Below are 25,263 nucleotides of genomic sequence, written 5' to 3'. Positions count from 1 at the left end.
CACTAAACCTTTCTCCACATCACAATAAGCCTGTTCATTTTCTTGCCATTCATGTATTCACTGGAGTAGCACATTTCATTTCCTTCAAGAACTTTTCCTTTGCATTCATGAATTGGCTGTTTGGCATACAAGGCCTAGCTTTTGGCCTGTTTTGACTTTCAACATGCCTTCTTCACTAAGCTTTTCCTGCTTTTGAGTTAAACTGAGAGACGTTTGTTTGACTCTTTCTTTCCCTTGAACACGTAGAGGCCATTTTAGCCCATTAACTGGACTATTCAATAGGTTGTATCTCATGGAATAGGGAGGCCAGAGGACACAGAGTGAACCAAGAACAGCTAGTTGGTGAAGCAGTCCAAACACACACTTGTATCTATTAAGTTAACCATCTTATGGTACCCTAAAACAATTATAAGAGTAATATCAAAGATCACTGATACAGTTCACCATAACAGATACAATAATAATGAATAAGCTTAAAATACCATGAGAATTACCAAAAGATGACATAGTGAGCATATGATACTGAAGAAAATGGCATGAATAGACTTGCTCTACACAGGTAGCCAAAACACTCAACTGTAAAACACGCAGTGTCTATGAAGTGCAATAAAGCAATGTGTGATATTACAAGGTATGCTTGTAAAGCGTTGCTTTAAAATACTGCTAAGAAAATTTTGCATAAATTATGTATATCAAATAAGAATATAAAATGTTAATAATCTGATTTTGATCCTTGTTCTCTGCTTGTGTATAAGAATCTTGTTATTAGCAGGTTATTTAGAGGTAAAGAACATAAAGTAACTGTATGAGTTGCTAATGCATTTAGGAAACCTGTGTGTGTGTGTGTGTGTGTGTGTGTGTGTGTGTGTGTTCACCTGTTTGTGTATAGAGAGAGACAAAGAGATAGGAAAATAGGGAGACAGAATGTTAATAATAAAGCAAATGTATTAAAATGTTAATGCTTGGGGAATCTGGATGAAGGGTGTACATGAATTATTTGTACTATTTTTATAGATTTTCTGTTCTTGCATTATTTTAAAATAAAAAATTTTTTAAAATATTGCTCAACACTACTTTCACAATGTTATGTTGACTTTATGGGAAATGATATGAAAATAGATGCAAGAGTTCATGAATGTCATATCAGTCACCACATTAATTATTTATGCATGCTTACATTAGTGTAGAAACCTGTACAATTATTTTCTAAGATTTTAATGGTGGTATGCTATATGTGAGTTGAAGCTATTTTTGAATCCTCATCAACTTTGTATTTGACTTTAATTGATTTTTCTTCTATTAATGATACTTACATTACATGTCAGCAAAGGGGCTTGTTAATTTAACAGAAAGAAAATTAATAATATTCTCAGATATTTTCCTCATTAAATTCACATTATAGGAGTAATGGTTGTTTTAAATGGATATAATTATTAATAGGGAAAATGCACACATTAATTTTAAACATGAACAACTGTGGCACTACTTACTTTTCTAGAAATAATTTAGTCACAGTTGCATGAGTTTCCATTCCCTTTTAACCATACTTATTAGTGAGTTTATGGTAAACATGAGACAATGTACAGCAAAGGTCACTGGAATGGAGCACATATACACCTTTTACATTTCTGTGCTAATATGGAATTATTATCTGTGGCACTCTGCTATTTGATGTTACCTCACCGAGAATATATCTTAACAACATAATGTCATTCATAAAAGTGACTATCCACAGGAAAGTTTTCTTAGCATACTTTTCTTTGGAAAGCCCTTCTATTTATTTTTCTTCCCCATCCTTTCATTTTATTTTTATTTTAAATCTTTATGTTGCTGCATGGACACCATCTAGATTTTTAAAAATTATGTATATAATTTTACACACACACACACATATATAATGAATCCAAATACTAAGTAGATCTATTACCTTATTTTTTAGCACCTGTTAGTTTCTTAATATTTTCAGTCTGCCTTAAGTTCCCAATATTCTATGAAATCAAAAGGTCTTTTCCTCGTCTCCATTAATTTTGATCTCTCAAATACCTTAGCAAAGGAATAAAAATAAAAAATTTCACAATTAGTTCACCCCCATCATTTGAATCCTAGTCTTGCCATATAAAGGAACTTGGCTTATTTTGAAACATCTTTATGCTTAGGTTTCTGTCTGAAAGATGTAGATGAAATACCTATTTTCCAAGTTTTTTTTTCAAGTTATTGAATGAAATCACGGATACAATACAAATAACAGGTTTCTAAAATATACATACTAAACTTTCAAAAATCTCAATGTTACATAAAAAGAAATGTATTTGGTAAAAGTTACTCCAAGGATATGGAGGGTGCTGCCTATAATGCTTCATTGGAAATGTAAAACTCAAGGTAGTTGTTGAAAGGGTAGGCTTTAGTTAAGCAAGTAAGTAAAAGTAATATATTCTATGTATAGACAAGCAAGTTATATCTTGGAAATGGCGAAGAGACCACTTCAGCTGAAGCAGAGATTTTCAGGGGCAAAAGTTGGGGGCTGATTTAGAAAGATTTAATTCTATGAATGCTGTATAAAGGAGTTTTAACTTTATTTTGAAGACAAAATGGAAGTAATGAAGTTTCCTTTTCGGCAGGAGAGTGCCTTTATGAAAGCGGTGAATAATGCGGATCAGTTTGGAAAAGCACTGGGCAGTGTGATTTGGAGATTAGAAAAGAGCATCCAAAGGGTAACCAGTTAATGGCTTATCACAAGTGCCACACATGAGGTTCTAAGAGTTTGCCTTTGCTTGCAGTGGAAGAAAAACTAAAGAAAAATTTGATTTTTAAAAAAATAAAAGCTGACAAAATGTATTATTTGGCTAATTTTCTTGCATTACAGAAAAGAACATTTCACATAAAATTTCAGGTTTTTTGTCTTAAGTTATAGAGGAAAAACAAAGACAAAAATTACAGAACTTACAGTGAGGAAAAATACTTTTGGTTAGATAAAAAATTGGCTTTAAAAATAGAGATCAGGCTGAAATAACTGCATATCAATACTCTTGAGATACTTTGCCACATGAGCCTGGAAACTTGAAAGAAATGGCCTCTAAAATATGAATATATATGTATATGTATATATTATATTACAATAATGGTGAAATTTTGGTGCTTTCATCCCAGTTGTTGACAGCTAGAGGAACCAGTAAGTGGTAAAACTGAGACAGGATAATCTGAATAGGATACTGTGACTAAGGCCAGTGTAAGAAAGAATTTCAAGATGGAAAGGAGAAACATTATTATGGTAACTTTCACTGTGTGTCCAGAATATTCTAAGCACTGATGTTAACACACGGTATTTCATGTATTGCCTTTAACAATCCTATGAGAAAATATTTCATATGCAACCACGTGTCCTATGGGAATTTTTCCTGCTCAAATATGTATCATAAACCCTGGACTGAGGTCAAAGGCACTACCTTCTTTTCACAATAAGTATACAAAATTATCATAAATCAGAATAAACCACAGTCCAGCAGGACTTTTCAAAATAGCCATTTAGAATTCTAGCCTATTCGACCTAGCCCAATTGTAGTCAATATAAGAAGAGGGCAAAAAATTAAGGATGTTATTGGCTTACTGAGAAGTTTAATCATTCTGAACTATAACCTTGCTTCCTTCAGCCAAGGAAATGAGCTCCAAGAGACACACTTTTAGAGATAAAAGATCCCTAACAACACAGAGTAGCAGTTTTTCCCCTTTTTGGATATCTTTTGAGAGTCTCAACTTGATGAGCTGTTCCTGTGCTAACCAGGCAAGGCAAAAGAGAGAACAGACAGTAATAAATGGTTTCTGGGGGAACTGCCAAGCAGAGAGAAAGCAAGAATCTTCTCTGTTCGGGTTTTGTTTTCTAAAAGGTGCAGAAGCTAGATAAAGAGTTCCAGTGCAATCTGGATTGGTGGCCAGAGAGGCTAGATAAATTTGAGGCTCCAGCTTTATTGGGGCGCTCAAAGGATTGGAACAAAGATCACATGTCAGAGGGAGAAACTGTGAATGTCACAGGTGAAGACCAGCAGGGGGATGTAGATGGACAGATACCACAGGCCTCAGGGAGGTGCAGGGAAGAAGTGACTCTCTAATAGACATAGTGAAGCCTGTTGGAAAAGTAATTTGTCTCCTTTTAGTTTATAGACAAAAGGATAACCAGAAGGTGCTTAAGTCTAATAAAAAGACAAGTACAACCTTTCCGGTTGGATATTTTTACACATTTCATTCTTCTTGCCACTCCACCACTACCCCGAAAACACACCTTTGACTGAAGAGGAATGCCAAAAGAGTAGACCATGCCTTCCCTTTATACTCTACGTCTTTAAAGCCACTGAGACCTAGTCAGCATAGGCAGAGACAATGAAAAGAGATGGGGATTCAAGTTTTGTAACAAACAGGACTTTATCTCTACAGCAAAGTGAAACTGTTCTGATAGCGGAGAGGAACTGGAAAGTCATTGAATCTAGCCAAGATATCAAAAAGGGACTCTCTAACAATTGGTGAAGGTGAAATTCAATGTGATATGTGTGTAAGGCAGTTGTTCCAAGCATAGCTCTAATATTTAATTGTATTTAACACAGAAGTATGCCTTATATTTAATTAAATTCACAAGCACTATTAAACATTAATCCATTTTAATTTTCTGTTAGTGGAGAATTTTTTTCCATATAGCAATTATGTCAACATTTATATTTTCATTCTACCAAAAGCTCTAGAACTCTTTCTATTCACTTTTTTATCAATTTAAATTTCATGTTTTTTCAAAAGTCTAAAAATTTTAAAAGTATGTTTGACTAAATATTTTTAGGTCACTTAAATGAAGAAACGGTAAAAAATTATTTAAATGCCAAAGACCTAACATTCTGAATTTTACAAAAATCCTGCTAAGTCTTTTTTTTTTCATCACATTTACTGGCACCAGATATTTTTTCTCTGCTGATGAAGATGGCATTAATGTTGCCTTCAACTTCACTAAACTTCAGTCTTCTTCTTGTCTCCTGGCCTCGGACCTCCCTCTCACACCAATCCTTGCAGAATCCAGATGGCCTAAGCACAGAGTTCTCTCTCCTCAGTTTTCTCAGTGCATTTACTTCAGAAAATTTGTAACTGTAGATAATTTTTGTGACCCTTTGAAATGTAAATTTCTTTAAAAAACGTATTCCAATTTTTTTATTTTTAATTACTATGAGTAATAGTTGTCTGTATTACTAAGTTACTTAATTACTATGAGTAATAGTTGTCTATATTTAAAAGTTGCATGTTATGCTTTGATACAGGTATACAATGTGTAATGATCGGAGTAATCAGAGTATCTGTCATCTTAAGAATTTATCATTTTGTGTTGAGAACATTTTAATTCTACCCTTTTAGCTTTTTAACATGTATAATGCATTATTTTTTAACTATAGTTATCCTATTGTATTACAATATTAGATCCATTATACTAGTTCTAATTTTCTCTAATTGTATTTTTGTACCCTTTAACCATGCCCACTTTATGTCTCTGTCCCCACTATCTTCCCAGCCTCTGGTAATCATCATTCTACTCTGTTCTCTGGGTTCAATTTTTCTTTTAGCTCCATATTTAAGTGAGAACCTGTGATATTTGTCTTTCCATGCCTGGCTTATTTCACTCAACAAAATATCCTCCAGTTTCATCCTTGTTTTTACAAATGAAAGGATTTTATTCATTTTATGTCTAATATTTCAGTGTGCATATGTACCACATTTTCTTTATACATTCATCCAGTGATGGGCCCTTGGGTTGATATCTTGGCTATTTTAAATACTGTTGCTGATATTCCCAGATATGCAAGTGCAGATATTCCTTCATATGGCTTTTTGAGGACATTCCAAACTGTTCTCCAAAGTGGTTATACTAATTTACCTTCCCACCAATGGTGTACCAGGGTTTCATTTTCTCCATAGTCTCTCTAGCATTTGTTATTGCTTTTTTTTTTTTTTTTATAAAAGCGATTTTAACTGGGAAGAGATAATATCTCATTGTAGTTTTGGTTTGCTTTTCTCTGATAACTAGTGATATTAAGCACTTCTTTCATACACCTCTTGGCTATTTCTATTCTTTTGAGAAATGTCTGTTCAAATATTTTGCTTATTTTAAAATGAATTATTATTATTTTTAATTGAGTTGTTCGAGTTCCTTATAGATTCTGGTTATTAATCCTTTGTCAGATAAGTAGATTGTAAATATTTTCTTCCAGTCTGTGGGTTGTTAATTCACTTTTACTTCATTTAGAAAAACCTAAACATTCCACCAAATACTGTTAAAACTGATGAATTCTTACAGGATTCTAGAACAACATACAAAAATCAGCAGTATTTTCATATGCCAACAGCAACAATCTGAAAAAGAAACCAAGAAAGTAATCCTATTTTACAACAGATACAAGTAATATAAAATACATCAAAATAAATTTAACCAAAAAAGTGAAAGATATCTACAATAAAAACTATAAAACACTATAAAAGAAAGAAATCGAAGGGGACACACAAAAAATGGAAACATATTCTGTACTAATGAATTGAAAAACTCAATACTGTTAAAATTTCTATCCCACCCAAAGCAATCTACAGATTCAATGCAGTTTCTATCAAAATACCAATGATACTCTTCACAGATTGAGAAAAAAAATCCTAAAATTTATACAAAATTACAAAAGAACCAAAATTGCTAAATAAATCCATCCTAAGCAAAAAGAACAAAAGCAGAGGAAGTATTACCTGACTTCAAGTTATACTACAGAGTTATAGTAACCAATACAGCATGGTACTGGCACAAGAACAGACATGTGGACCAATGAACTAAACATAGAACCCATATATAAATCCATACACTTACAGTCAACTCATCTTGACAAAGGTGCCAAAAGCATACATTGGAAAAAGGACAATCTCTTCAATAAATTGTGTTGGGAAAACTGAATATCTATATTCAAAAGAATGAAATTAGACCACTATCTTTCACTATATACAAAAATCCAATCCAAATGGATAAAAGACTTAAATATAAGACCTGAAACTATAAAACTACTAGAAGAAAACATTGGAGAAACACTCCAGAACACTGGTCTGGGCAAAGATTTCTTAAGACCTCAAAAGCACGGCCATCCAAATACAAAAATGGAAAATAGGATCACATCAAGCCAAAAAGCTTTTGTACAGCAAAGGAACCAATCAACAAAATGAAGAGACAACCCTCTTCCCATTTTTATAACTCAGGACTGTCTTTCTCAAAGACCTTGGAGACGTTCTTTGAAATATAAATCAGTCTTTGTGTGAATGTAGAAGCCTATCTTCAGTGATACTTCTTCAAGTTGTAAAACTACCTCCTGTCAGGATGACACCAGGAATTTACTTTGGGTTAAGTCAGTTAGCAAACACAAATGGCCTATGTTCTTCCCAATCCCAGTTCTTAACATGTCTTTACCTCTTGAGTTCAAACTGCATCTTGGTCTCTCTCTTTCATTGCAAGATCCTTCTACACAGTCTTTCTTACCTGTTTAATATCGCCTGGTGCAATTTTTGCTTTGACACTACCATCTTCTTTCTACTGTTGTTTAAATTATTAAACAAGGAAAACATTAGCATCTGTAAGTTTGTATATAAATAATATAGTCCCCTTCCAGATTTCTTCCAATGAAAGCTTCTTAAAAATGCTAACAATAAGAGATGACTATTCTATTACAAATCTGGTGCTAATGTTAGTAATATACATTTAGAGAAAAGGCATTTTTTAGGAGAAGATAATTACGAGCCAATTTTATCTACCAAAAGTTTAATATTGGATTCTTTATTCCAACAGCAACACAAGTATTTTATTTTCCACAACGTATGCTGATTTAACCATTTGTGTAGAGGCCTAAACATACAGATGCTAGCTCTAGAGCGTCATCTCTCCAGGAATGCTCCAGGAATCACGGTATTGCTAGAAAGTCTTTTTTTTCCCCATCCCTTCCCTTCTCTTTCCTGTCCTTTCCTTTCCTCCTTTCCGTGCTTTCTTTGTTGTTTCTTATTGCTGTTATGGAAATTTCAGTCACTCAACTTAGTAATCTTTTGCTAGCACTTTAAAGTTCCAGTTCCTCGCCTCATCCTGACACGCTCTTGACTTAGCTCCTCCAATGCACCTAATTGTCACACTCATCCTCTAATAGGAGACAGTACCCCTGAGGAGAATCCTATGTCCAATGAGTGGAAACTAGGGGAAGAGAGAAAATATATTGCACATATTTGGGAAGTTCATCTAAGAATTTTCATTTTGGAACATAGTAGTATTGAATTTGTAACAGTTAGTATTTACTAACTGCTCACTAAGTGCTAGGCATTATTGTAAATGTTTTGCATGAATTATCTTCCTTAATTCCCACAGCTATCCTACAAAATTATTATTATTATTAGGCCCACTTTACCGATGGGAATGTTGAGACACAAAGAAGTCACAAAGTTAGCAGTGAACCCTAGATTCAAAAACAGTGTTGATTTCCTAGGCTATCAAAGTACCGTATCTGCAGTCTTTTCTTTTCTGGAATATTTCATATGAATTTATTTTTCGGCATTACACTTGAAGTGAGTCGTTCATGAAGAAACAAAGAGTGAGGTTATCCCTTAGAGAGTATTTGTCTTGTCTCTTGGACAAATACAAGGATATGTTTATACTTCTCTGTGGGAACAAAAACTTTAAGTAACTTTGCTTCCCTTTCTTCCAACTCATCACACAGTGATTCTACTGACAGGCATATAAAAGAGTTCAGAATATGGATCTGTTCTAGCCTGAAAGCCTACCTCTTTGTTCAGCTCTTTCCTATTTTATCAGATAAAATATTTTAACAATCTCACTGGGGCAAGCATGCTATTTCTTCATTTAAAAGCTTATGTAGACCCTTATGTATTATTTCATCATGCTGTAGATGGACACTTAGAGACAGTGTTGATAACATCCAACTCTATTGAAATGCCTGCAAATTCCTATAATATTATGATTCTGTTTTCTCCTGAAAGAGGCTTTAAATTTGTTTGATAAATTTTAACTACATTCTGTGACCAATTATTTGGTTTCTTGAGTTACATCATGTAGTCATTCACCTCTACCAAAAGAAAGAAAAAAAATGAATTTTTTTTTATTGTGTAATGAAAATTTTTCAGTGTAATGAAAAATTATTTTCAGTGCAATGAAAATAATGATAAACATGGCCCAATCATGTAAAAGCCAGCAACAGTAAAAAGTATACAGTTGTACTATAACATTTTCTTATATCTTCTGAAAAAGAAATATGATTTTTAAATTATTCAAAATAATCTTTTTGACAATTGCATACACGTTTCAGGCCAGAACTAACAAGGTGAATGTACAATTGAGAAAAGGGCAGAAGAGAAATTTCACACACAAATGGTCTCAGAGGTCACCTTCAGGTAAAGTTGACAAACTTCTCAAAGCAGAGAAGAGCTAAATGTATTCAAAAATCTTCATTCACTAACAATGTTTCTTTGGATTACATTGTGTTTATCTTATCTAATTTGAATTTTCAAAGTGGATTACATCAATTAATCTACAGCATTTGCTCATCCTTTGTTTTCATAAACCCTGGTACTCAGTTATTTTAAATCCAGTATTTTTAAAAGTTAGCTTGCTTGTGCCTGCTGCTCTTTTCCTGCCACACATCAATTTATATATTAAAAATAATTGTTAAACCAGAGGCACCACCTCAGAAGTTTCCTCCAGCAGCTGACAAAAACATGTTTTCACTGGTAATTTAACAAGGGCAACACCTGGCACATAGATTTTGCACTTGAGCTAACACAAAAAAGCTATTTATATTGACAGGGTTTTCAGAGACTTACATAGAAAATAACTTGGAAAAGTTATGTGTACATGCCTAAATGACTAACATTTTGTTTTAAACTTGTCTATAAAAATGTAGTATTTGACTATTAATGTGGGCTAATAGTGAATGATAGCATGTAATCCCAGATGAAACCTAGTAATAGGAATACTTGAAAATGATTATTGGGGTAAATACTACAAGGAGATATTGAGTCAAACATCTGGTCTATAGCATATGAAAAAGCTCAAAAGTGGATTCAAATTCCTGCTCTCTACTAATTTAAGATCTTTGGAAAATTAGCAAATTTCTCTACACCCAGATCTTCTCATTTGTAAAACTGAGATAATAGCTCCCCTTCTCATAGAATTGTCATGAGAGTTTATCTAAAAAACTGTGCAAACCGATTAACATGATGTTTTACACACACAAGATTAATAAATATTATTAATGGCTAAATTATTATGGCTATTTTCCTATCATCACTATCATTTTACATAATTGAAATCCATGCCTAATTGTTTATAGCCTTGGAACTTTAGTCAGTAATGGCATACATCTTTCTCCTAATAAATTGCCTCTGTGCCTTTCCTTCTTCTTCTTAAAGTATCTGAACCAACACATACATAACAAACACATTCCATACACATCATGACACACCATTGAATTAGAACTCCCAAGACTACCTTTAAATCCATTTAACTACTCATCTTAGAAACATTTTGGAAGATCATAGAGCTCATATATGATTTTCAGTTATATTTAATATGGTGCCCTCCACATTTTCAATACAGAGAAGTAGACACTGTTTTCCAATCTCATATTTTATTTGTTATCATCCAGAAATTTATTATTAGTTAGAAAACTCAAATGCTAAATAACACTAACGCTTCTGCTTCCTATAGAAGCAGGTCTCTAAGGCAAAGTAGGTCTCTAAGAAAACTCTGCTACAGAGAACAAATATAAGATTTGAACACACACACAAAAACTGGCCAAGGATCCAGAGAGTAAAAAATATTAAAACTCATTTTGGATACAGGTCCAAACATGATGGAAAACATCAGAATAATTGGGTTTCTATTTTTTTTGTTTTTTTTTTTTTTTTTGGACTCCCTTGAAGATGTGCCATAATTATGGCATGATACAAGGTGGATGAAACTTTATTATAAAATCCTCTCTATTTCTAGCATTATTAACCAGGTAACAGAGTCTGAAGTGACCACGTCTGCTGGTAATTGAGGGGGCTAGGGATCCTGGAAGGGCATAAACCAAAGAAAGAGTGCCCTAGCTTATATGTATAAACTCTGCTGAAGTTGCTGGTTGACTCTTTGTCATGTTTGAAGCTCTCTGGGTGGTCCAAGTTAACTAGCTTGCCCAAGGGACAAGTTTTTCCTTTCAGCTCGACTCACATCAAAGATGAACTTTAGACACCATATGATGTTCCAGCGGTTTATTCTAGCAGTGCTATTAAAAGATAAATAGCAGGTGCAGGCCAGTGACTTGGATCAAATATAGGGGGCCATATGACTGCCTAACCAATAGGTCTCTGTCTGGAGACTACTCTTAGAGTCTGGGGGATTCTTCTCTCTTTTTTTATACCTGTATTCAATCTGAATCAATTACCAGGTGATTCATAAAGGGAGTTTAAGCTATTTCTGTAAGGATAAGCTTTGCTTTTAGGTTCATGAAAGTTGCAACGTGTTTTTCTCTCTTGGAAACCCTCAGATCAGAGTTGAAAAATTCTGGGCCAGCTTCCATCACGCTACAAAGTAACATGTTGTATCTATTCTGCAAGATGTTTGAGTGGGCGTTACGTCTATCATTAACCTTAGATGTACAGTATGTCTCATGGTATACTACAGCCCCGAACAATGAATATGCAGACATGTCTCAAAGCAGTTTGTGAATAAGACTCAAATGTGATAAAGCAGGTGTGAGAGCATTTGTATTGTGAATCTAACCAACTGACTATTAAAAAAAAAACTACTGCTCTTTGAAGCAATGTGACAGAATCCACATTTGATATTCAACATTTCCATGATAAATCTAAAACATCTTGAAACAACCAATGCATGTCACTTTTCTTAAGGGAAACTATAATTTACACAGGCCAACTCCAAGATGACCCAGATATGGGAATTATTAAACTAGAACTTTAGAGCAGCTATCACAAGTATGCTCAATGAAATAAAGAAAAATACATTCATAGTGAATGAACAGAATCAGAGGAATCTATGGGAAAATATAAAAATGTGAACATTTGTAAAAGTGGAGTCTCAGAAGGAAATATTTTTTTAATGACAAAAATCTTAAATTTGGTGAAAAAATCAATTTATAGTTTAAATAACTTAGCCAACTTCAAATAAGAGAAATAGGAAGAACAAATCTCACTTAGAAATATAGTCTAAGTGACGAAAATGAAAGATCAAATAAAATCTTGAAAGCTGTAAAAAAAAAGATAAAATCATGAAAAATTATGGAATAATAGCCTTTGTGAGCATAAATGTAACAATCTTTAAAATTTATAGCAAATGAAATCTACCAATACATAATGCATCATAATCAACTAGTAGTCTTCCAAAGAATTCAATCAATGTAATTCACAAAATAACAAAATAAAAGCGAACAATCACATAATCAATTCAACAGAGGCAGAAAAAATTATTTGACAAAATTCATCACCAATTCAAGGTGAAAGTTACCAGCAAACTATGAATAGAAGGGAACTATCTCTGTCTTGTAAAAGACATCAATAAAAATTCGACAGTTAATATAATATATAGTAGAGCAATGCTCAATACTAATGCCATCTTCCTCTCTCTCACACACAGAAGATCTAAAATAACTTCTAATTTACAGGGTATAAAATGTTTAGCCATTGTAACAAGGCAAGATAAGAAATAACAGTACTAAGAATCAAAATGGAAGAAATAAAATTGCTTTTATTTATATATGAAATGATTGTTTTCATACAAAAAAAATCCTCAGGGTCTTAAAAATTATTATAATTAATAAGTAAATGTAGCAATGTTAAGGTACAAAATGAGAGAAATGCAACCTTACACTATAATATGACACCATTATATAGATATTAGAATGGTTTGATTTAAGAAAACTACAAATACTACATGACGTCAAGGGTGTAAAACAATTGGCACTCTGTAACATGGTACAGCACTTTGGAAAAGTTTGGCAGTTTCTTAAAAAATTAACCACCTACTTACCACAGGACCCAGTCATTCCATTCCTAGGTCTTTTTCCAAAAGAAATAAAGTCATATGTTCACATAAAATATGTGATAGTTGGGGAGAAATACGGAAGGGACAGCAGGGGTTGTGGAATTGGGGAGAGATAGCATAGGGAAAAATGCCAGATATAGGTGATAGAGAGGAAGGCAGCAAATCACACTGCCAGGTGTGTACCTATGCAACAATCTTGCATGTTCTTCACATGTACCCCAAAACCTAAAATGCAATTAAAAGAAAAAGAAAAAGAAAAAAAATGTGTGATAGACACAGATATTTATAGAAACTTTCCTTATAATATAAAAACCTGGTAAAAACTCAAATATCAAAGAACAAGTAAATAGATAAATACAATGTGTAAGATTTGCACAGTGAAACTCTTACAGCAATAGAAAAGAAAAAAATGACTAATAGACTCTTCAATATAGATAAATTTCAAAATTATGCTGAGTGACAGAAGCCAGACACAAAAGGATACATATTCATTCATTGAAAATGCTAAAAAGTCCAAAGTAGTTTATAGTAATAAAAAGCAAATCGGTGGTTCCATGCAGTCAGGGGCAGAGGAGCACATGGATTGCAAAAGTGTATGTGGTAGGCAGCCTCCAATTTTGCCTACAAAAATTCCTGTTTCATGTATTTACACTTTTATGTAATCCTATCTCACATTTTTCAGGGTTTGTCTATGACTCACAGGGCATAGCACAAGTGATGCTATGTCATTTCCTAGATTCTCTCACTTGGATCACTCGCTCTATGGGTAGTCAGCTGCCATGCCATGAGGAAACTTGAGCAGCCTATTGGGCCTATAATAGGATCTGAGCCCACCTGCCAACAGCAATGTAGCTGAGCCAATTTGGACAAAGGTCATCAGCACCACGCAACTTTCAGATGACTTCAGCCAAGCAGTATCTTGATAGCAACTTCATAAGAGACATCCAACTAAAGTATTCCGAAAATCCTCACCCATGAAAAACATGAAATAGTATTTGTCATTTAAAGCCACTAATTTTTGGGGTGATTTGTTACACAACAAAAAAGAATGAATGCAGATTTTGATAACAAAAGAGGATGCTACCATATCAAAAGCTTAAAATGAAGAAATTGTTTTGGAACAGGGCAGTGGACTTTGATGGTAATATTAGTAAACACTTAAAGAGGCTTGAACAAATTATTCATGAAATTTGGACTTTGAGGCAACTATCAATAAAGACTTAAAGGGAAGTGAAGAAAGTCTTACTGGAAACTAGAGGTAAGGTATAATTACTAAACAGTGGCTGAAAGTTTAGCAGGACTGTCATTTATAATCATGTAGAAGGTAGAGAGTGTACATAACCATGTGATCTAGCTTAAGGTTATTATAAAGCTATTAAAATCTATGGACTATTTTGTCCTTTAATGGATTTCTTACCAATATATAAGTTTGAATTAGTGAATCCCTGAAATGTTCTTGGAATTCTCTTGGTTCCTCAATCATCAAACGAAACAATTTTTTCACTGAACACATTTTTTAAATGGTTGTAGGTATGTTACGCAAAATTAGTTGAAGGAGCATTGGCCGGGGCTACCTGCTGTCTAGGCTGTTTGAGCTCCTTGAAGGAGGGGCAGCAGCCAGCCCTGTGACTGACAACTGCCTAACATACTAAGCTCCTTGGGTGAGGCAAGAGTGACACTCATTTCTATAGCTCCAGGTGGTGCTTTTTCCCTGCAGGAGCCAGGGAGGCTGGACAGCTTTGTCCCAAGACTTAGCCCTGGAGCCCAACACACCAGCTGTGACAATCTGGAGCCAGAGTGCCTCATCAGGCCTAACTCTGACCCATCTTTCCTCAGTGGGTGGGGCTTCCCCACAGAAAACTCTAGTCACTCCCACTAGAGGCTCAGGGACAGAATTTGAATTGCTCTGGATCTGAGCCCATAGCGGGAGTGATGGCCACAGTCTCTGCAGACCAACAGACTTAGCCTCTCCTCCTGGTAGTTCTGAGGAATCTGGGCAGCCCAGGTGAGAGGGTTTCGCCAAAGCAAAACACACCCTCTCCATCCAGGGACAAAGTGTGCTTTGTTCCATGAGTCCTGCTCCCTGTACCACCGAACTGAGTGAGACCCTCCAATAGGGGTTGTCAGATACCCTATACAGGAGTGTCCTACTGGCATCAGGTTGGTGCCCCTTGCAGTCAAAGGTTCCAGAAGAAGCAGGCACCCATCTCTGCTTCTCTCCCGTCTCCTTGAGTGACACTCCAGGCACAAGGACAAATCAGTTAAATAGGGCTGAAGTGAACTCCCAGCAAACTGCAAGCCTACAAAAAGAGGGGCCTGAATATTGAAAGAAAAACAAGCAGAAAGCAACAACAACAGCATCAATAACAACAACAAAGAGGCCCTCACAAAAGCCCTATTAAAGGGTCAGTAGCTTCAAAGACTAAAACTGGAAAAACTCATGAAAATGAGAAAGAATCAATGACAAAAAATGATGAAAACCCAAAAGGCCAGAGCACCTCCTCTAAATAAGCACAGCATCTCTCCATCAAGGGTGCAGAACTGAACGGAGCATCAGATGGATGAAATCACAGCAGCAGGCTTCAGAAGGTAATAAAAAACTACGATGAGCTATGGAGCATGTTCTATTCCGATGCAGAGAAGCTAAGAACCTTGGGAAAAGGTTAGAGGAATTCCATTTGTTTGCGTCCTCTCTTATTTCCTTGAACAGTGGTTTGTAGTTCTCTTTGAAGAGGTCCTTCACATCCCTTGTTAGCTGTATTCCTAGGTATGCTATTCTCTTTGTAGCAATTGATTGTGAATGGGAGTTGATTCATGATTTGGCTCCCTGCTTGCCTATTGCTGGTGTAAAAAAAATGCTTGTGATTTTTGCTCATTGCTTTTGTGTCCTGAGACTTTGCTGAAGTTGTTTATCAGCTAAAGAGTTTTTGGGCTGAGACAATGGGGGTTTATAAATATAAAATCATGTCATCTGCAAACAGAGACAATTTGACTTCCTCGCTTCCTATTTGAATACACTTCATTTCTTTCTCTTGCCTGAATGTCCTGGCCAGAACTTCCAATACTATGTTGAATAGGACTGCTGACAGTGGGCATTGTTGTTTGTACTGATTTTCAAAGGGAATGCTTCTGGCTTTTCCCACTCAATATGATATTGGCTGTGGGTTACTCATAAATGGCTCTTATTATTTTGAGATATGTTCCATCAATTCCTAGTTTATTGAGAGTTTTTAACATGAAGGGACATTGAATTTTATCAAAGTCCTTTTCTGCATTTATTAAGGTGTATTTTTTAATGGAATCAAAGAAGACCCTGTATAGCCAAGACAATCCTAAGCAAAAAGAACAAAGCTAGAGGCATCATGCTATCTGACTTCAAACTAAACTACAAGGCTATGATAACTGAAACAGCATGGTACTGGTATCAAAACAGACATACAGACCAATGGGGCAGAACAGAGACCTCAGAAATGACATTGTACATTTATAACCATCTGGTCTTCGACGAACTTGATAAAAACAAGCAATGGGGAAAGAATCTCCTATTTAGTAAATGGTGCTAGGAAAATTGGCTAGCCATATGCAGAAAACTGAAACTGAACCCCTTCCTTATACCTTACACAAAAATTAACTCAAGATGGATTAAAAACTTAAATGTAAAACCCAAAACCATAAAAACCCTGGAAGAAAACTTTCAAAACACCATTCAGGACATAGGCATGGGCAAAGACTTCATGACAAAATCACCAAAAGCAATTGCATCAAAAGCCAAAACTGACAAATGAGATCTAATTAAACTAATTCTGCACAGCAAAAAAACACAAAACAATACAAAAAAAACCCAACCAAGCAAACAAACAAAACTGTTGAAAAAAACTATCATAAGAATGAATAGGCAATGTACAGAATGGGAGAGAATTTTTTGCAATCTATCCATATGACAAAGGTCTAACACCCAGGATTTACAAGGAACTTAAACATATTTACAAGAAAAAAACAACTGCATCAAAAAGTGGGCAAAGGATATAAACAGATACAATTCAAAATAAAACATTTATATGGCCAACAAACACATGAAAAGGAGTTCAACATCACTGAGCATCAGAAAATGTAAACAAAACCACTTTGAGATCTATCTCATGCCAGTCAGAATGGCCATTATTAAAAAGTCAGGAAACAATAGATACTTGCAAGGCTATAGAGAAATAGGAAGGCTTTTACACTGTTGGTGGGAATGTAAATTAGTTCAACCATCGTGGAATACAGTATGGGCAATTCCTCAAGGATCTGGAACCAGAAATACCATTTGACCCAGCAATTCCATTACTGGATATATATCCAAAGGAATAGAAATCATTCTGTTATAAAGACACATGCACACATATGTTTATTGTGGCACTATTTACAATAGCAAAGACCAAATGCCCATTAATAACAAACTGGATAAAGGAAATTTGGTACATATACACCATGGAATACTATGCAGCCATAAAAAGGAATGAGATCATGTCTTTGCAGGGAAGGATAAAGCTGGAAGCAATCATCCTCAGCAAATTAACACAGGAACAGAAAACTAAACACTGCATGTTCTGGCTCATAAGTAGGTGTTGAATGATGAGAACACATGGACACAGAGAGGGAAATGACACATACTAGGGCCTATTGAGGGGTGGCAGTGAGGAAAGGGAACTTAGAGGACGGGTCAATGGGTGCAGCAAACCACCATGACACATGTATACCTATGTAACAAACCTGTACATTCTGCACATGTATTCCATTTTTTTCTTTTTAGAAGAAATAAAGAAAGAAAAAAGAAAATCCATGGAAGGCTTCAATATACAAGTATTTAAATAGTAAATATCCCATAAAAACATATTAGATTCTGACTTATAAAAACAACTCAATATTTACTACAGACATTATTTAGTGAAAAAGACAAAGAATAATCAGGGACAAATGAAAAACATTGAGCCTGTCACTATTTTCATCGTGATATATGTAAAGAATCATGCAGTAACTCTATATAATAAAAGTGAGCTGTAACTGTGTAGAAAAGAAAAAAAAAAGTAAAGAGGACAATAAGCACATTTTATTTTTTACCTGATTTCAAAAAAATGAAACAATGAAAAAGGTAAATCACAAAATAAATATCTCATGTTTAATATTTTTTACATTTATACACTTGTATATTTTAATTGAAAATAAACTTGAATACTCTAATATTGTCACATTTATTTTGGTTCCTGGTGAAAAGGCTGTTAGGCTATTAGCCTTACTTAGAGAAAGAGATGCTATAAAATCATTTTCTTGAACTAAGATGTCAAAGTGATTTGAGAAAACATAAATGTTTTTCATACATTTTAATTATCACATGGAATTAGAATGAAAAGATATTCATAAATGCTTGTAGCAGTTTTTATTTTTAACTATGCAGTAATGAGAAGTCACTAAGGTTGACTTGCAAATAACTATAGAATAATTTGAACAAAAGCAAGAGTCAGGCTGTTATAAGTTAAAATATATTTAAGTTTTCTATCATCTAATATTACACTGGAATTAAGAGTCATGACCATTCATAGATATTATGGAAGGAAAATAGCCTACCATTGTATTTGCCATGTGCTTTGCATTTATTGAAGCTGTCATATTTATGGAAAGGTCTGATATTCCACACAATGAAATCTAATACAAAGTAAATCCAGAGATTATTTCATGCAGCAAACCACCATGGCTCATGTATACGTATGTGACAAGCCTGCACATTCTGCACACGTATCCCAGAACTTAAAGTATAAAAAAATCACCACATGTTCCCATTTATAAGTGGGTGTTGAACAATGAAAACACACGGACACAGGGAGGGGAACATCACACATTGGGACATGGCGGGTGGGGGGCTAGGGGAGAAATAGCAGGGGTTGGGGATGGAAAGGGATAGCATTAGGAGAAATACCTAATGTAGATGATGGGATGATGGATGCAGCAAACCACTACCATGGTGTATACCTATGTAACAAACCTACACCATCTGTACCTGTACCCCAGAACTTGAAGTATAATAAATAAATATAAATAAATAAATACGAAAGATAGGAAGAATTTCCTGAGAGAGGATAGTTGTGATATTTCAATGAATAAGCCTTGGGAAACTGAATTTGAATTGGGCCATGACTTGTTCTGAATTACATGGAAAGGAGCTTATGATTTAGAGACAATAAAGTCCTTGAAAGATTTTCTTTGGTAACAGCCTGGTTTATTCCCATATCCTTGCTAGTTACTAAGATATTCCCCAGAGTAATCCAGGACAGTGTTGGTAGCATATGTCACTCTCATCATGCTATTAGGATTGCCAGGACCTTTCTTCCTTCTTCCTTGCCATTACATTATCCTTGCTAGTTACTAAGATATTCCCCAGAGTAACACAGGACCCTGATGGTAGCATATGCCACTCTCATCATGCTATTCGGATTGACAGGACCTTTCTTCGCCCTTCTTGGCTGCTGCTGTGTGTTAGATAGCTCTAATCAATAATGCCACTGTTTCCTCTTGATCCCTTCTCTGCCGCAGAATCCTCACCAGAGCTCTCTGAGAAATGTATGTAACCCACCTATAAGATAAATAGTCTTAGTAATTTTATGTCAAAAGATAAGAATGGGTGACAAATATTTGCACTGTTCTTTAAAAATCAAAAAATGTTTAAAAATCTTTTTATTTAAATTTCAATACAACTTTGTGATATTTAAGCAGAAAATCTTATATTAGTTATGAGTGCAGTCAAGGGAGTTTGTTCAAGTTCTTGTGACTAGAAAGTTACAAAGTCAGCCTACAGTATCTTCACTTTGGAAAAGAACCTCTCTACTTCCACTCTCAGAATAAGATCCAATTTAAGGAAGACTAAAACTGTGATATATTCTGTATATTTTATTTATGATATTAACTATATCTTAAAAATTTTATTAATATGTTTAATGATTGGTTGTTTGTCTCAAAACAGCCCTAACGGCAAGGTCTTATCAAGATGGAAAATAATAATAAATTGTACAAGGGCATTTAAGTGGATTTCAGTGAATCATGAATACATTCTCTTTCTGTTTTGACCAAATCAGACAGTTTTATACAGCAGGAATCTTAACTTGAAACCAAGCAGTCATTAGCTCAGGATTCCTCCTTGTCTTGTGCTTACGAAATTGATAATGTCAGAGTTCTAGGATGGGTATGACTGCCTGGGGTCTAGTTGGATGAAAGTCAAAGGAAGGAAAATAAACCACCACCAAATTTAGCTTAGAGACAGAGGGGAAACAGGATTCCGAGAATAACATGATATCGCCCTCAAGTTATTGTTAACATCTGGCACAGCCTTCACGGGTTTATGTCTGAATCATTCAGAGACACTGACTATAACCAAAAACTAAAAGAGCTAACAAATTTTAAAATGCACATCATTGTAATATTGAAAACAAGCCCCATAATGAAAGAAAATCCCACAAGATGCTGAGAGCCTAAGCAGCTCTTTCTGGGAACTTGGCAACAGAAGTTACCTTCCCCAAGGGAGGGGTGAAGGCTTTCTCCTGTTCTCCATGCTCTGGCCCATATAGAGGGCTACAGAATGTGGTGGTGATTCTTTAGACATGCACAACTGTGACAGCACAGATCAGTTTGTGCTTGCCATGCTGGGAGTCAGTGACTTGGCAGGAGCAGTGACAGAAGCCTCTGTACAAATAGGAGTTGCAGAGCTGCTTGAAAAACAACACAGTTCAGGAGCCCCAACACCACAGAGGGAAAATAACTCATTAGGGTACCCAGAAGAATGTGTTCATTTCTATGGGCAACATGACTGAAAGACCACTTTTCTTTGAATGTGGATTCGGAAACCTAGACTAGCCATTACCGTTTTGGTTTAATTTGTCCTTATATTACCATAAAATCATGAGAAAACACATGCAACTATTTAACAATTTTGATTGCATTGACCAAAGGAGCCTAGTGAGAATCACATTAAACGGGAATGGAGCTAGTGGTTTTATTTAACTCATTGATCCCCAGTCCACATGTTCACTCTCGTTATATATCTTTTCTTAAGCTCCAGATTACAGAGAACTAAGATATCTCAATGGCTTTGCAGTTACTAATTCATATTAATTGAAAACTTACTATCTGCCCTTCCTAGATATTGAGAATAGAGTGGTAATGAGAGAAATGGTGCTTGTTCTCATAAAAGGTATATCCTTATGAGAACCAAGTACACAAGTAAATGAATTAGATAGTTTCAGGTAAAGGCAAGCACAAAGCAAAAATAAAATCAGACAACATTTGAGTGACTGTGAGGTGAGGGGTCTGCTTTACACTGGGCTTGGGTTGAGGGGATATTTCAATTGGACCTAAATAATAAGACCCAGACAAAAACAATTCTGGGGGAGACACCTTGGGAAAAGAAATGTCCAGTGCAAAAGTTGAAAGAGGGGAGAAGTTTGGGATGATCAGGAAAGAAAAAAGAAGTCAGCATGGCTGGAACTTAGTAAGACAGAGAAAGGAAGAGGTGAGGTTGAAGGGAGTCAGAGGGAAATTATACTCGGCTTTGGAGTCCATGATAAAAACTATAGATTTCATTCTAAGTGTGATGGAAAGGCATGAAAGTATGAAGCAGGAGAATGTCTGATGTTATTAGCTGTGTGGAGACTAGTTTTAGGGAGTGTAATACTTCAGATAAAAATTAAAAAGAAAACAAAGCTTTCTCTCTAGAGTCCAACACTCAGGATTGCATAACTCACACTATTTTTTCTTCTTATGAAGATGATTACATTTATTCATTAATATCAAGAGTTTAATGACAATATTATTGACTTAACAGTAATATGTGGAGAAGAAAATCACTGTTAAGACTATAATTTTTAATATAAAATTAGTATATTTATAACAAAGTTAGGATGCTACACTGTATAAAATTCAGTCATAACCAGAATATTTGTCATAATTTTTAAAGTAATTATTGTGCCACTTTAAGCTAAGACAATTGCCTTTTGAAGATACATATAAAATCAGCCATTTATCAGTTTATTAACAATTATTAACAGGAGAAAGCCAATTGTGCCTTCAGTAAATACATATTTTAATAAATTCAAGTGAAGAAAATTAAGATTTCAATCGATGTGTCTTTACAAATAATTAGATTCCCTATATTTTAGACACTTAAATGATTTATCAATTACTGAATACTCAAATTTATTACTGTAACATGAAGTAAATTGATGAGTTTGAACCCATTAGTTGATGGATTTGAAAAATCTTTTTTTAATACAAATGTAGACACTTAGATGACCATTTGTAATACAGAGAATATTTCCGTTTCATTCTCTATCCTAGTAGAAACAAGCATGGTTCCTTGTTCACAGTTATAGCTTGAGAAATGCGTGGTTATTATTCTAAATAAATCTATTAGATGTTAATTTTCTTTTCTATAGACAGACTACAGAAATAAATTTTACTCTTTAGGTGATAGCACAATTTCTGGAGAGCCATTTTCATAAGACTAAAATTCTAGAATTAAAAAAAAATGTTGAAAGGCTATTATTTCTTCTTACTCTTTCAAATATAGAAAAACAACTTTATAATTTTGCTAATATTTCCTTGAATTATCATTGTATTTGAAAAATAGTCTTTGGAGATATCCTGGGGCCCAAAAGTGTTAAGAAAATAAAACGGGTGTCATACATGGTAACGTAACTATTTTACAAAATATTTTAAAGTAAAATCATATGATCCATAAGCCATTTAAGTCAACTTCCTGCATTCAAGTAGGAGAAACTATTTTAAAAATTGAACTTGAGTGTTTGTCATATCAAAGTATTATTTCATGATCTATAGCCACAAATAGAGAAATATCTGAGCTGGGATAAAGATGTATTTTGTTGTCTAGTTTCTTAAACAATACAAAGAATCACACATTATTATACCCATTTTATAGATAAGAAAAATAAGACTGAAAAGAACTGAAACCCAAATTGAGAAAATCAGGTTCATTTAGTCCTAAAATTTTTATGATGCTTCCTGTCCTTGTGTTATTTGCATAATTATTCATTAAACTAAATTCTCATCTATATTTAAATAGCATTAACAATTTGTTTCATATTTAAAATTTTATTATAAAAGTTATGCATAAAAGTTACACACCACATAGGCTAGATACATGGAAAACGTACTACTTAATTAGCTGGCATATTTTTTTAGTAGTCCTCTGCCTATAGAATTCAGGTTGTATAAAACTCATATTCAGACATTATTACTGTTCCTTTAACTCAAGCTGAAACAGAGGCACAGGCACTTGCTAGTATGTTGAGAGAAGCTGAGAGAAAAAATGAAGAGCTTAGTGTGTTGTTGAAGGCGCAACCATTTGAATCAGAAAGAGCATCATAATAGGAAGTTAGAGTCTGTGGCTGAAGAGCATGAAATACTGACAAAATCCTACATGGAACTTCTTCAGAGAAATGAAAGTACTGAAAAGAAGAATAAAGACTTACAGATCACATATGATTCTCTGAACAAACAAATAGAGACAGTGAAAAAGTTGAGTAAGTCACTCAAGGAACAAAATGAAAAGAGTATTGCCCAATTAATAGAGAAAGAAGAACAGAGAAAAGAAGTACGGAATAGCTAGCAGACAGAGAATATAAGCTAGCAAATTTACATCAAAAAACAAAAGTACAAGAAGAAAAGATGAAAACTTTACAAAAGGGAAGGGAAGGGAAGGAAGAAACCATTGATATCCTTAGAAAAGAATTAAGCAGAACAGAACAGATAAGAAAAGAATTGAGCATTAAGCCTTCCTCCCTAGAGGCTCAAAAGGCGAAATTAGAAGAGAAAGAGTCCTTGGTGACACATCAGCGAGAGGAATTGAACAAATCCCACACACAATAGCAATGATCCACAGTTTAAGTGGTGGAAAAATAAATCCAGAAACTGTGAATCTCAGTATATAGACATAATGGCATTTTGTGTAATCTAATTATATTTTTGATGTATTTATCTATCATACAAATACATGGAGTGGAGTGGGTAGGGGAGTTAATTTGTGACTTTTGTTCTTAATATGTGAATGACTGTAGGCCCAATGTAGTTACCTCAAGAGAGGGGATGTCACTGTTTCTCGTTGAAAGTTATAAATATAATAATCCATACAATAAAAAATATCCACTATGTATAGAATATAATAATCCATCTTAATCTAATGGTTGTGAAGAAAAACAGACAAACAAAGAAACGAATAAACAAAATGTAGAATTGAGAATTTGGCCTGGTTAGCATCCTGCAAACTTAGCCAAAAAAGATACTGAGGAAATCACATGCTTTTAACTTTAGATTCAACCACTGAAACACAATTAAATTTCCGTCATTCCCACCATGCCTGAGATCTGGTGCCCTTGTACTAAACCCAGAGAAAACATATACTACCTAATTTTGAAATTTGTCATGCTCTGCATGTTCTCATTTTTTAATCCCTTTTTATGCAAACTAGTTTCCTCTTAATAGGAACTCAATGAAAAATGCCTGCTATGTATTGGATTCTTAGTGTGTGTCAAAAACTGTTCTAAGTGCTTTAAAAAGAGCATTTATCTGTGCTCACAGCAACTTTATCAAGCCATCCTTATTCCCATTTTACACATGATAAATCCAGATATTGAACAAATGAGTGAGTGGTTCAATGTTTTGCCCAGGATCATAGAGCTAGTATGTGGAAGAGAAACCTCCTGACACCTAAATATATGCCTCTAACTTTTAAACCAAACAACTTTCAATGAAAGATCCTTATCCAATGACTTTTGAGGTTCCTCTGCCTCATGAACCATTACGTCCCATGCAGTTCTATCATATTTACCATGCCCTGGTTCTAAGGAAACATCTTGTGAAACAGCTCAAGAGGTCCCTGACTATTCAATTACCACAGTGCATCCAGTATTTAAGTACCAACCAGAATTAAAGTGGATACAATTGCACCTTCCCAGACAAGGTTCCTCTCCAGAGAGACTTTCAGTAGTAGCTCAGAAAATTTCACGAGCTCCGATTCTGCAGTGGTTCTTTCTGTGGTGGTTTCGTACTCTACCAACTTAACCAAGTTGGAACTAGGTTTCCCAGAATCCCTTTTCCCCATAGTTCTTGGGTATGAGTGGCTGCATTAGATTATT

At 34.6% G+C, this 25,263-nt stretch overlaps 1 pseudogene; it reads left to right on the top strand.

Moving 5' to 3' along the window:
• The first annotated feature begins 2,588 nt into the window (after nucleotides 1–2,588).
• On the top strand, nucleotides 2,589–24,060 carry LOC100398387 (protein CIP2A pseudogene; annotated as a pseudogene).
• The last annotated feature ends 1,203 nt before the right edge of the window (nucleotides 24,061–25,263 follow it).

This window comes from Callithrix jacchus, chromosome 8, assembly GCF_049354715.1.
Source record: "Callithrix jacchus isolate 240 chromosome 8, calJac240_pri, whole genome shotgun sequence".
Lineage (NCBI taxonomy): Eukaryota > Metazoa > Chordata > Mammalia > Primates > Cebidae > Callithrix > Callithrix jacchus.
The sequence above is the reverse complement of the archived record's forward strand: the minus strand, read 5'-3'. Positions and strand labels throughout refer to the sequence as shown.